Source organism: Benincasa hispida, chromosome 5 (genome assembly GCF_009727055.1).
Source record: "Benincasa hispida cultivar B227 chromosome 5, ASM972705v1, whole genome shotgun sequence".
Taxonomy (NCBI): domain Eukaryota; kingdom Viridiplantae; phylum Streptophyta; class Magnoliopsida; order Cucurbitales; family Cucurbitaceae; genus Benincasa; species Benincasa hispida.
The window spans coordinates 33,948,536-33,962,657 of NC_052353.1; the positions used below are offsets into that span (position 1 = coordinate 33,948,536).

General features: G+C 34.1%; 1 non-coding gene across 1 annotated transcript; it reads left to right on the forward strand.

The window, feature by feature from the left end:
• Positions 1-13,282: 13,282 nt before the first annotated feature.
• On the forward strand, positions 13,283-13,386 carry LOC120078823. Its single transcript, XR_005482105.1, has one exon. It is a non-coding gene; the product is annotated as a small nucleolar RNA R71 (small nucleolar RNA).
• The last annotated feature ends 736 nt before the right edge of the window (positions 13,387-14,122 follow it).

The window sequence follows — 14,122 nt, forward strand, 5'->3', positions numbered from 1 at the left end:
CCATGAGATTATTCATCTCTGTATATAACGTCGTTGATATTGGAGACTTACATTTCACCTAAATGACCATAGGTGACATGACCTCAATCCTGAGTGTTTTGGGAACTTCTATTTTTTAGTGTGGTCCTTTGATTAGTATGGGTGAGAATGACCAGATTGCCAACTCAACATGCCTACCATGTTGGGGACTTGTCTGATTTGGGAGCTGGGAACTCAGTTACACAAGATGGAATTCACTCCTTCCCCAAAGCAAGAGTAAATAGATAGATTGCTCCCTTAAGGACTGATTTCGAGGCTTGAACATAGTGGCCACAACTTCTCTTTGGAAGAGAGAACTCAGTCATAGTAGAACTATGACATATGTTCATTAGAGGGATCTGTGGTACTTAAGGAGTTAGATGTAATGACAGTGGTATAACAGTTACTGGCCCAATTTTACTTACAAGCGATGTGTGAAGGGTTATCGCACTATTGATTGGTGGATATGGACACATAATATATTTGTGGTAAGAAGAGTTCAACTGTCGGTCTTTAGTGGAGTGTCTGGCAGTTAACAGATGGTGGATCCCGTGACTAAAGAGTTTAATCAGTTATTCACGTACCATTGGAACTTCGAGCTACAGGTCCATAAGGTCCTCTTGGTAGCTCAATGGATTAAAGTTGAGGATCAGTTCTTGGTGTTGATTTGAAGTGTTCAAATTGACAAGAGGTAATTTGATTATATATGATATGATCGGTATAGTGTATGAGATACATCAAGTGGAGGATTAATGTAAATGAGATTTACATTAAGTACCATGAAATAGAAAAAGAGTTATTGTTTATATGTTTCATGAGATGAAATATTAAAACTATAGGTTATATATATAGTATGGTAAGTTGGTTATCATATATATTTATAATATATTATTTATTGGATAATTATCTCTTTTGTTCTAATAACCAATTGAATGGGAGGTTATTGGTGGTTTCATGATAACTGTGAGATAAAAGGAAAAATGTGTTACTAAATTTAGAAGTTTGAATTATTTATTTTCTCGAAATGTTCTCAGAGTGGCTGTCAAGTAAATGAGATTTGCTAAACGACAGCTGAAGAGAGATTAGACGATCGTGGAGTATTTCTATAAGATAGTTTACTCAGCTGGCCGATAGTTAAATGATCGTGCAGCTTTTGCTAAACAATCACGGAGCTTATTCTAAACGATTGGGCATCGTCTATACAATAGACCTTGTCATCTCTCACTTGCTCAATCGTTTACATGATTATTCTTCCTCCGGTCTCGCCTCTAACCAAGTCCACAAAAAGCCTACACTTCTAGATTCTCGCACCGAGAATACTAAGGTAGCCATTGTGATGGTGTCATACTCAACTCGATTAAGTCGAGGTGGAGGCCGTTCGTGGTGTTCATGGTCTTGGAGATCATTCTGTTCGTGGTTGCTATGATTGTGTAGTGTAGCAATCGTATTGTTCGAGCACTCGGGTTGCAGTCTTGGAGTCTATTCGAGCATTCGTGATCAAGGGAGATTTAAGATGAGTCTTCAAAGGTATGTTTGTTCTATCCCTTGATCTTTAGAAAATCATGCTATAATTTTGTTTTGTGCATGACTGTATGTTTCTGATTCTTGATTGTAATTGTTAATGTTCATATAAGATTGAAATTTGGAACGATTCTTCTGTTGCTCATGGAAATCCTCATGTCTGATTTCTATCAAGTGGGACTATGATCTATTGTTCATTAGAGGGATCAGTGGTATTTAAGGAGACAGATGTAATTGCAAGGGCAAAACGATAATTTGGCCTAGCTGTACTTACAGGCAATTTGTGAAGGGTCATCGTACTGTTGATTAATTATATCCAATGGACACAGAAATATATCTGTAGTGCGAAGAGTGCAGCTGTCGGTCTTTAGTGGAGCGCCCGATAGTTAACTGATGGTGGATAATGTGATTAAAGAGTTTAGTTAGTTATTCACATACTGTTGGAGCTTCAAGCTAGAGGTCCATAAGGTCCCCTTGGTAGCTCAAAGAATTTAAGTTGAGAATCAGTTTTTGGGTTAATTTGAAATGTTCAAATTAATAAAAGGGAATTGAATTATATATATGATATAATTAAATTGATGCAATTATATATGATATAATTGACATAATGTATTTGATACATTATTGTTTAATTGGAGGAATAAATATTTGAATATGATTCAGATATATTTTCTATGAATAAGTTTCATAGTTATTAAATTTAATATAAATATGATTTATATTAAATGTCATATGATAGAGAAAAAGAATTATGGTTTATATATTGTATATGATGCAATATTAAAACTATAGGTTATAAATATAATATGATAAGTTGGTTATCAAATTTATTTATAATTATTAATTATTTGATAATTAAACCCTTTTTCTCTCTAACTACCCTTAGTGGGAAGTTAATCTAGTGTGTTGACGAATGTGAAATACTACACGAATCTTGAGAGCTATGCGATAGCCTCACTTTCTCTAAACGATTGAGATTTTTGCTATGCAATAGCTTATGCCTCCTCGATCGTCTTCCTCCTCCAACTCCAAACTCCCCTTTAACCAAAATTAGCTAGGGCCCACCACTCTTGGATTCTCACATCGAGAATACCAAGGTCACTAAGTGGTAGTGTCCTCTTTTTGGTTCGAGTTTCTCGTTGTTGTTTGCTGCTGTTCGAGGAGAGTTTGTGACTTGTTCGACATGTTGGTTAATGAGTTAGATCGAGGGATTAACGCGAAGAAGGGTTCTTCAAAGATATAGTCTCTTGAATTTTTGTTTATTGTTAGAAAGCATGCTGTAATTTATCTTTTATGCATAATCTATATTATTGACTGTAAATGTTTGTGTTCAATCGAAATGGAATTTGGACGATCCGCTTCCACTCAAAGGTTCTCTTTAAAACGAGTTCCTTCAAGAGACATATCCTCACATGAGATCTTCTGTGGCTAACACTTCAGGTTAGTATTTATTACATCTTTTGTTAACTGAAACATATCCTAAAATCTTTTAATTTTTATTCCTCAAATGGTAGCTCTTCATCCATTAGGAGAAAAAGCGAGCACTTGCGAAACATGGAGTTGGAATATAAAGTTTTTAAGTTTTTAAGTTGTAGAATTGTCTAAAATTCAATTGTAGATAAGTTTATAAGTTTGTTCTTTTAGATTTTCATAAACATCATATGCTAAATATTCTTTTATTCTAGCCTATTTTCAACTCTATTGACTCCAATAAAATCACAGACCCTTAACCATATATTAAAGCTCATCAACCAAGAGATAATTAGAAATTTAACAACTAAATCAAAGAGAATTATAATGCCAAAGTTGAATTAAAAACCATATTAGTCACCAAACATGCATTGCTAGAATTTCACCCCCTCCAACTCAAATTAACGTTAATTGAGTACTTAAATCATGCTCTGATACCAATTGATAGATTAAAGATGCAAAATGCGGAAGCTAACAGAATCATTAAGCACTTTAATTACACTTAATTTGAGTTCAAAGGATGCTAAAAAATAGTTTTTCTAAAACAAGGGCTTCACCTTTGTAAATTCCCTTTTGATCCTTGCTCTCTACACGAAATTGGATCTTCAAATCACCAGTAGACCAACAAGAGGATCTTCTCTTCTATCTTCAGACATGGATTGAGTGGTAGAAACTCAAAATTAGGAGGAAATGGATAAAGGATTAGAAAGGGTTTGAGAGAATTTAAAAAATTCTCATAATTTTCCAATAACTTAGCATGCCTCTTTCCAATTTCTGAAATTGAAGTATTTAACAAGTTCAAGCATGCAAGCACTTAGACATTCAACTAATTGACACTTCAGTTAGCACTAAGGGAATGCTTGATGGGTGTGTTGGAGTTGGGTTAAAGCCCACTCGGTGTTTGATGCACGCTAAAATTAAAACAGTGGGTTTTAAACCCCACCATTTTACCTCCTCAATTTCTTCCCTCGTTTCACGCCTCATTTGTTAAGTTCTTATTATTCCCCCCCGCCCCCTCTTCTCGTCATGCGTTTAATTAATCACCTCTCTCTCTCTCTTCTCATCTTCTCCCTTCTTTCACCGTTTGGTTTGTCTTCTTCGTCTGGTCTTTTCGTTCTCCTTCTGGCTAGAATGGGTTGTATTTCTCTTCATCTCTTCGTTTCTCTCCTTTTGTTTCTTTGTATGCCTTTTTTTTTTTGTTTCTTTGTATGCCTTTTTTTTTTTGTTTCTTTGTATGTCTATTCCTCCCAGACTTCTTTGGTTTCTCTTAGATCGTGTAGATACGGACGATTTTCTTGTAGATCTAACCATTTTCTTGGTACATCTAACTATTCTTTTAGTATACATGGACGATTTTATAGTTGATTTGGTTTTTCTTTCTGTTGACATCTAACTTTTTTCGATTACTTTGTTCGACGCTGAAGATTTGTATGTTGTTCTCTTCATTTCCTCTTGGATGTTTGATATTATTCCTTTCATGTTTGATATTCTTCCTTCCATATTTGATTTTCCGATTCCGGACTATCAAAGGTTTTATTTTCTGATTTCGATTCCGGACTGTCTAAAGTAAACCTCTATAATTTTTTTTCCTCTTATAATTACTGTCCACTGTTGTTTCCACTAGCTCAAATGAGTTATATATTTTTTTTATCCATTTATATTGTATTAAATCTGTCTCTGTTCTTCTTTCCTCTATTTTTTTTGTTATGTTTCCTGACTGTTATCCATACTTTTTTATTCAGATTTCCTCTTGCCGCTTCAATATTTAAGCATGTGCCATTCCCTTTCCGTTTTCTTATGCTTTTCCATCAAATTTGGACAACGAGTTAATTCTTGGTAGGGGATGCTGACCGTGTTATTGGAGCTTGGTGGGGGGTCAAGCCACCCCAAGAACATGTCTGTTTGCTTTTTTTTTTTTCCCTTGAAGGCCGATGATGATTTGTTCTTTACGATTTGAGTATGATTTTTGTTTTAATTTTATTTCTGCATTTTCATATTTGAGTATGATTTATGTTTTAATTTTATCTATTTACGATTTTTAGATTAAAAAAGGGCATGCATCTCTGCTCAACCACCAAATTAATATTGACTTGACCATTACTTAATTTATTTATTTTTGAGTTGACTGTCTTTAATATGGGTTTACTATAATTATTGTTTGAATTTATTGAGGTTAGGTACACTTAAGTTTACCTAACTTTCCTCACCAACCATCTTATTGTATTCTCTACTTATATCTCAATATGTCCTCATATTTTTTAAGACTTCTCCAAAGACTACTTTGGTAAAGTGTGTTGGTAAGTCCCTGATCCTTCCTTTTTATTTCAACTTTCTCTTAAATCCGTTTTACATTCTAGTATGTGCTATCTGGCTATTGCAATATACTTTGTCTCCTTTTTTCACCTCTAACTTCAACTTATTCCATCCATATAAGGTATGCTTCCTTCTTTCCTTATAATCGAAGTAAGATCTGTCGCTAACATTTTCCTTTTTTTTTTGTTAGGCCCTAAATCGATTATTCTACCCCCTAGTCATGGACTGTCTCGACCCCTTCATTCTGCACATAAACAAAGGTAGGATCTCGTATATTTTATTACTACTTCAATCGTATGAATATACACTATGGTCTAACTGCACTTCTTTTTTCTTCCATGTAGAGCTCAAACTAATTGAACATAGCTAATAGTTTGAGGTTCGTAAATTTTAAGTTCGGAGCGATCTTCGTTATTGTCTATTCTTTCTTGTACTTATTGGGGACTATTTAATTAAAATATATTATGGTTATGTATTTTGGACTTGTGTGTTGGACATTTTCCCACATTTTCTCCCTTGTGAGAGAATATTGGATTTTTTTTAATCCTCTATATAACAAAATGTTATTAGGAAAACGATTATTTTGTATTGATAAATTATGGGTTGTATCAATTTAAATCTTCATTTATCAAATGAATTAATTTAAATCATAAGTTTTCTCAAAAGTATATTAATTTTACATCTTCCATTACATTCGATTTGGATCAACATAGTATCAAACTTATAATTTTGTTAATTAAATCCCTACATTTTCACAAACGAATGAATTTGAAATTATAACTTTGTTATTAATTCTATTGATGTTTTCAAATATTAATCCTGCATCAATTTTAATTGTTCATTTTACTGATCTAAAAATGATTATATGTTTTGCATGATATTTTTAAAATAAGTCTAAGGAGTATTAATTAATACACTTATGAGAAGTTCAAAGTATTAATTGATACAATTATTATTTTACGGTTTAGAATTATACAGTATAAATATAAAAATGTTCAAAATGAAAACTTTTCAAGTAAAACATGCTAATAAAAGAATAATAATAACATAAGAAGTAAAATATGCTAAAACCCACTATATCTACCTTAAAAACATGCTAACATAAGAAGAATAATCACAAGATTTTCCAAGTTATTTAGGATAAATTGATTTTTAGTTTGATGTTTTTACTGATACCATATTCAAAGTTAATAGGTTTCTATTGATGTTTTTATTTATATCCTTTTAAGTTTTAACTAACATTTTAAAACTACACACATAAAATAATTCAAACAACATATATTGAAACTTTGAAAATAAGAAAGACATAACAATAAATGAAGAAGGTCTTAAAATAAAAATTTGAAAATTAACTAGGTACATTAAAGTATTCAACCAAATTTCTAAATTTTTGGGTGTGAGATGACAAGGGCCTTCCAAGAAATAAGTTAAGGTACTTTGGTATTTTCATATACATTTTTTGTCCACTATACAATTTCTTTGAAAATTTTAACCATCAAATATTGACTAAAACCTAATTGTCTAAATTGTTGTATAATATGAAAGTAGTATTTTGTTTTATTGTACATATATTACATTTTAAGTTGATATTTATTATATTAGTTACACAGAGTTGCCGTAACTATAGTTACAAACCAACTCTAAATTATGCATAAATTGTAAACTACTATAATAGACAATTCCAAAAATTGTAGACTATAATATCAAATTTTATGCAAATCCAAATATATCAAGTATTGTAATACTTATATAAACTTTTGTCATTATTACGTAGAGACATTTATAATGTGTCAACTACAATATCTAGTTGCACACTTTCGTTTATTATATGTAGTAAAGGGTTGTATGAGGGGACACTTATATCATAAGCTTTGCATCCTAACTTCTAAAAAGACCATTCACTTCAACGTTCATTACTGGTATTGACTACACCGGTTCTGAAAATATAGGTAGATGGAAAAACACAAATTCTATATTGTTTTCATTGGTTGTATTCTAGGGATCTACCTATTCTGGCATGAATGTCATGGACAAGTCAATGGATATAATGGGGCATTATACAAGTCATATGATACATTCGATGAAGCGGAGCATACGTATAGGTCTTACAATACAACGCACATTGGACAAGTTAGTAACCAGGGCATAGGACAATGTAGTACAATTATTGCAACTGTAATAGGCTTCATTTTTGGGATGATCATAATGTATACTTGGCTCGTGATAGTCAGATATGAGTGATGTACTACGTTGTCACGACTTGTCATTTTGTAACTAAACTAAGGTTCACTAATTCTATGCGTAATTCATCCTTTCAGGATCTGCATATTTCCTCCATTACCCTAGTAAGATGGAGACGATTCAGAAGCTGTTTAAAATCACAACAAGTATTACTGAGTCTCAAGGACGATTATTCTTCACTTTGGCAATGCTGCTTAACAATAATAGAAGGATAGAACAATAACAAGTGAACGTTAGACACTACATTCGACAATTGACATTCTTTTGCCTCATTTACGAGAGTGACTTGGCGTGTCGTGAGAGTACTCGAATGAATAGAAGGATGTTTATGATTTTATGCAACATGATTAGAATGACGAGATATTTTGAGCCAGGTAGATGTGTTGGTATTGAAAAGATGGTGGCAATGTTCCTACACATTCTTACTCATGATGTAAACAATAGAGTAGTACACACACATTTTTCGAGATCTGGCATGAAGGTTCCAAGATATTTCAATGCAGTTCTTATAGCAATAATACAACTACGCACGATGTTGTTGAAAACCCCCGAACCAGTTACAAGTGCATGTACCGGTGGACGATGGAAATGGTTTAAGGTAGAAAAAAGTTCCAGTACTATTCTATTAATTCACCCGAAAGAAATTGTGCTGACATCTTCTTGAATTATTATGATTAAACAATTTGAGTGTATGTGAGTACAGTACATACGTGAAAGTGAATGTGAGTGTTGTAGATCAACCATGATATAGGACGAGGAAGGGGGGAATTTCCACAAATGTTCTTGCGATATGTAACCAAAATGGAGAATTCATCTCCGTTCTTGGCCTGGCTGGGAGGTCTCGACCGTCGACTCTAGGGTCCTGAGGGAAGCAGTTGTGCAACCACACAGTTGAGGGTTCCAAAGGTCTAAAAATCACTTATGTACATTAGCAACCTTCATTTACTCCATTAATAGACATGTATTACAATCCCAAATTGTACAGGGTACTACTACCTGTGCGATGCTGGCTACTCTAATGTTGAAGGATTTTTGGCTTCATATAGAGGGGAACGTTACCATCTCTCAGACTAGTGTGGCACGGGCAACACACTGACAATACCAACTCAACTTAACTCTGCACAATAAACATAGAAAATTTAACTCTTCAGATAATAATTACCAACTCAACTCTCTGCTCTATCACGCACCAAACACCCCCTAAGTGAGTGGGCAAGGTGTTGATTTGTGGAAAAATCCACTAAAATACCAAAATTGGGATAAATCCACTAAATGCATTTCAATATTTTAAATTAATTTAATTTAATTTAAGAATAAATTAAATCTTAATTCAATTTCTATAAATTGAATTCAAAAATGAAAAAAAAAATTATTTTTAATTTTATTAAATAATTAAACAAAATTAATTAATTAATTAATTAATAATTTAATATCAAATATTAAATTAATAAAACATCTAATTTAAACATGAATCTCTATTCTTGTAAGAAATATTTAAATCAATATTTAAATATTTTAAACTCTCCAATTTATGTTTAATTTCGATAAATTTAAACGTTAATTATATTGAATATAATTATCAAACCCTAAAAATTGAAATTTGAACATTTCAAATTCCTAACCCTAATTTTGAATTTGAGCACTTCAAATTTGCTCGATATTCTAATCCAAGGTTTAATATTTTACGAGCAAGTAGAGGGACCTTATGGACCTACAGATCATGAGCTCCAACGATTTGAGATTAATTGGCTAAACTCTTTAAACCAAATAAATCAATATTCGTTAACTACCGACACATACCACTATAACTCGATAATTGTACTCTCCTCAATGTAGATATATTTAAGTCTACTTGATTTCACCATCATTAGTAAGCCAATCCTTCATAGGTCGCTCGTATTTACAACTTGGTCAAAATTACCGTTTTATCCTTGTAAATACATCTTGCTCCTTAAGCTCTCACTGATTCTCTATTGAACAATTGATTTATAGTCCAATAATAAACCATATCCCTCTCGGCCATGAGAGGGTGGTGCTCCTTTTTTCAAGACCGGGAATCAGTACTTAGGGGAATAACCTATCTACTAACCCTAAAATGGGTAGGAGGAAAATCTTGCAAGACTATGTCCCCACCTATCTCTCTAGTCTTATCCCCCAAAATGGGAGGATTTTTTAGCAGTGTTGTTAAAGTACTCTGATTTATGCAAATAAAAGGATAATCCCAAAAAAACAGAAGTTCACAGTTAGCTCAGGATTAAGATCGAGTTACCCTAGGCCATCGAATTGAAATAGTCAGTTTTAACAGTAAACAGTCATTATAAAGAAAAGTGACTATTTCATGGTCCGGTCTTATACAAAATTCTTTTCCATAAGATGCCCCACTCGCATGTCTCCACATGAACGATTTCAAGATCACATCGTTTATAATAGTATACAAAGTAGGTCACATCCATAGTGTCCTCAGGACAAAGTACCCAATTTCATCCATATACTTATAGACCTTTTTGGCTATATACTATAACTTGTTCCACTTTTATGTCTCTACATAAAGTTAAAATATTCATACTATAGCCATCGATTCGTTTATTAGATTTTATAATATAATGCAATTTCAATTTCAATAAAACTTTTATTGAATAAATTATTCAATAATACTTTTATTGATAAATAGATTATGTTTCCATGATTACGAACTGCGAGTTTTAAGACATTCCTAACAATTTCATGTTTGATTTTTCAAATGAAACGCTTAATAATTTTATCGAACATCAAATACAAAACACATTCAAAGAATTCAGAGCAAATTTGCACAGATATTATAAGAGTTGTAGTAACCCTGGGCAGGCACGTGTCAACCCACTTAGCCGGCTTAAGAATAGATTCAAAGATTGGCATTTTTTGTGTGACCATCTTGAGAGTGAAGAATTTTAGGTTATAATAATTAAGGACGTCTAGTTACATACTATCATGAACTTCATTTACTATTATGGAATATCTTTTCAATTTTTTTTTTTTGTTTGAATGTAGAAAATTTCGCAGACGAATAGGAAGAATAGAGAGAAATTATCATTCGATCACGTAGGTGGTTGAAGTCGTTACTGCAAATTCAATCTAAGCTGCAGGAAAAACAAGGCCGACAAGTGGGATGAGTTGACCTATTCAAAGAAACGTAGTTTAAAAAGTGGCAAGTTTGTGAATCAGGCAGCTGAGGATGCACATGTAATCAATTTGTTTTATTTTCACTTTTTTTTAATTTGTAAGTTCAGTCACTTGTACTTACGCAACTTAATTAATATCAGCATAATCAAATGTTAAAATTTCAATCGAACCCCAATCCAAAAGGTTCCCAACCACTAACAGGGGGATGAAATTTATGAAATAGTTTAGGTCTAGGGTGGGGCCCTAAACCTAAGTCAATGAGGAGTAGCAGCTCTTCGAGTTCATCATCTACTCAAGAAATGCATGATAGGGAGGTGGGAGAACTAAAAGCCAATGTTGTACAGTCACAATCAAAGATTAAGGAACTTGAAGACGTTCAATGAAAGAGGATCATGCAAGATAGAAAGAAAAGACGAAAAATGATTGAAGAAAACGATCATAGAGAGAAGGATCATCGAATCAAGTATGGTTATTATCCTGCAGTTATAGTAGCAAAGTAGTTATGTCTTACTATTAGTTTTATGATAATGAATTGTTGGCTATCCTACAGTTATGGTAGCCAAACAACTGAATTGTTGTGTGTTTGTGGAGTTTTTGTGTGTGTTTGTGGAGGTTTATCATGAAGTTTAAATGTTGTGTGCGGTGGGTTGAGATTAGTAAAACTTGTTTTGGAGTTGAACTTGGAGTTTTTGTGTGATTGAGGAGGTTTATGAAGTTTGAATATTGTGTGGGGTGGGTTGAGATTAGTTAAACTTGTGTTGGAGTTCAACTTGTGGTGTTATTGTATGTTGTGGAGGTTTATGAAGTTTGAATGTTGTATGGGGTGGGTTGAGATTAGTTAAACTTGTTTTGGAGTTCAACTTGTGATGTTTTTGTGGAGGTTTATGAAGTTGGAATGTTGTGTGGGGTAGGTTGAGATTAGTTAAACTCGTTTTGGAGTTCAGCTTGTGGTGTTTTTGTGTGTTTGTGGAGGTTTATCATGAAGTTTGAATGTTATGAAGGTCGGTTGAGAGTTCTTTATACATTTAATCTTGTTATATATAATAATATGCTCCAATTAATGTAATTGTAGGTAAACTACTGTTTTAGCCAGATTTAAAATTAACCATCAAGGCCAAAATTCCACACACACCAAGACTACCTTACAAACCTTTATGTATTATTTTACTTCCTTATCAGAAAAGGGAGATTGAGTGAGGTAGGAGAAAGAAGTAGGAGAGAGATGTCGGCGAGATAGTTATTCAACGATCATGTGTACGATATGTGAAATAATAATCTTGAGTTAGCAAGATTCAATATATATACATACAACAAACCAATTCATTAGTAATTGAGCAGCAATATGAAATGTATTTTGGTGATATGTTTTACAGATTAAAGAGAATTAGAATTATTGCAGTTTTTGAAAAGAATACATGGACAATAATATATTATGCTCTAAAAATTGAGATAAAAATTGAGATTGTCTAGTTTATGTCATAAAAGATTTGAGAAAATAGGGGTATAGTTGAAAATTAATCAATAATAGCAAAGCATAAAACTAAAAAATAAAAAATGAAATAAAAAACAAACAGAAAAAAAAAATAGAATCAATCTCATTTACAAAAAATGCATAAGATACCCCAACTCAACTCAAAGTAGGGTTGGCTTCGCGTAATACGGGGGATGACTTTTGTCGTTCTACACCATCTTCAAAATAGGGTTTCACTCCTTGCCCATTTACCTTGAATGTATTTGTGCCATCCTCATGCGTCAACTCTACTGCTACTTTGGTATTCCCTGGGGTTTCCGTGTTGCTGGGCAAGACTTCAGGCTGCCGATTGTTCAACTCACTCGCAATCTGCCCCACTTGTATCTCTAGAGTTCTGATGGAAGACGCCTGACTTTTTAGCAATGCGTCGTTCTGGGCGATATACTCCTTTAAGAGGTTTTCAAGCGGAGATGTTGAACTTGACGCATGACCTCTTCTATTAAAGGTTTGTTGGTGCGGTTGCTGCGTTGACTTGAATCCAGGCAGCAGTCCTTGCCTCTGCTGTTGGTTTACCCTTGAGTGGTGTGGCTCCTGTTGATTACCTGCCCAAGAGAAATTTGGATGGTTCTTCCATCCGGGATTATATGTGTTTGAGAATGGGTTATTTTTAATAAAGCATATCGATTACGGATTTTGTGGGCAATCAGAGTAGGAATGGGGATTTCCACAGCCCACACAGCTAACCATGGGCTATACGAATGTTTCTACCTGATTTACCTTTTGCGGGTTTCATGCATTCCCTAGTGACATATTCTACAAAAGGTTTGTCATAGTAGCCATTTGTGCAAAGAACGTGGCTATTGCATTAGAGTCAATAGAATTCACATTCTGATATCGCCTCTTTCTTTCTGCTCTTGCTCATAAGTGTCATCCACCCAATCTATGTTATGCTTGGCTATGCGGTCCAATATTTCCTTAGCTTCAGTATAAGATTTGTCCATGATACCGCCAGCTGCAGCTGCGTCGGCTGCCATTTGAGATGCTCTATTTAATCTGCCATAGAAAGTCTCCATCTGGATGGTTAACAGTAATCCATGATTGGGGCAATTCTTGACTAATCCTTTAAAATGCTCCCATGCGGCGCTCAAGGTTTCAAATTCTTCTTGCTCGAAGTTCATGATCTCCCTCCGCCTCTTTGCATTTGTGGTGGATGGGTAGTATTTCTGCATGAATTTCTCCACCAACTTTTCCCAGGTTGTGATCTCACCAGGCTCCAAAGAACTTACCCATTGCTTTGGATTGTCACGCAGATAATACGGGAATAAAGATAGCCTAATAGCTTCTGGGGTGATTCCAGGAATCACAAACAAGTTGCACGTCTCCAGGAAACGTTTAATGTGGGCGTGACGGTCTTCTCCTCGAGCACCCCCAAATTGTCCAGCTGTTTGGAGCATTTGTAACATCACAAATTTCATCTCAAATCTTGTCCCATCTGGCGTTGGATATATGATCCTTGGTGAGAAATCATACAACCCAAGAGACGTATACTTCCTCATGGGACGCGTACTACTGTTTGCCATTATGATAGGATTTTGTGTGGCGTGGATTAGCTGTTGAGCTAAGTTTTGATTCGCTTGTTCGTCCGCCATTTTTTGTTGCCTGGTTTGTTGTCCAAGTAGTTGTTGCCTTAACCTATGGCGACGATTAGATCGATTTCTTCGTCGGAAGGTCCTTTCAACTTTGAGGTCATATACAAGTTCAGGAGTGCTCTCCCTGCTTATAAACGTTTACAAGCTTCGGCTTAGCTCGTAATACTCCCTCAGCTGAAGTTTTCCTACAAAAGATACAAGCAAAATTTCTGGTTTGTTTTGTTGCTGAATCCCCGGCAACGGTGCCAAAAACTTATTCATTGATTTCATGATTCGAGCT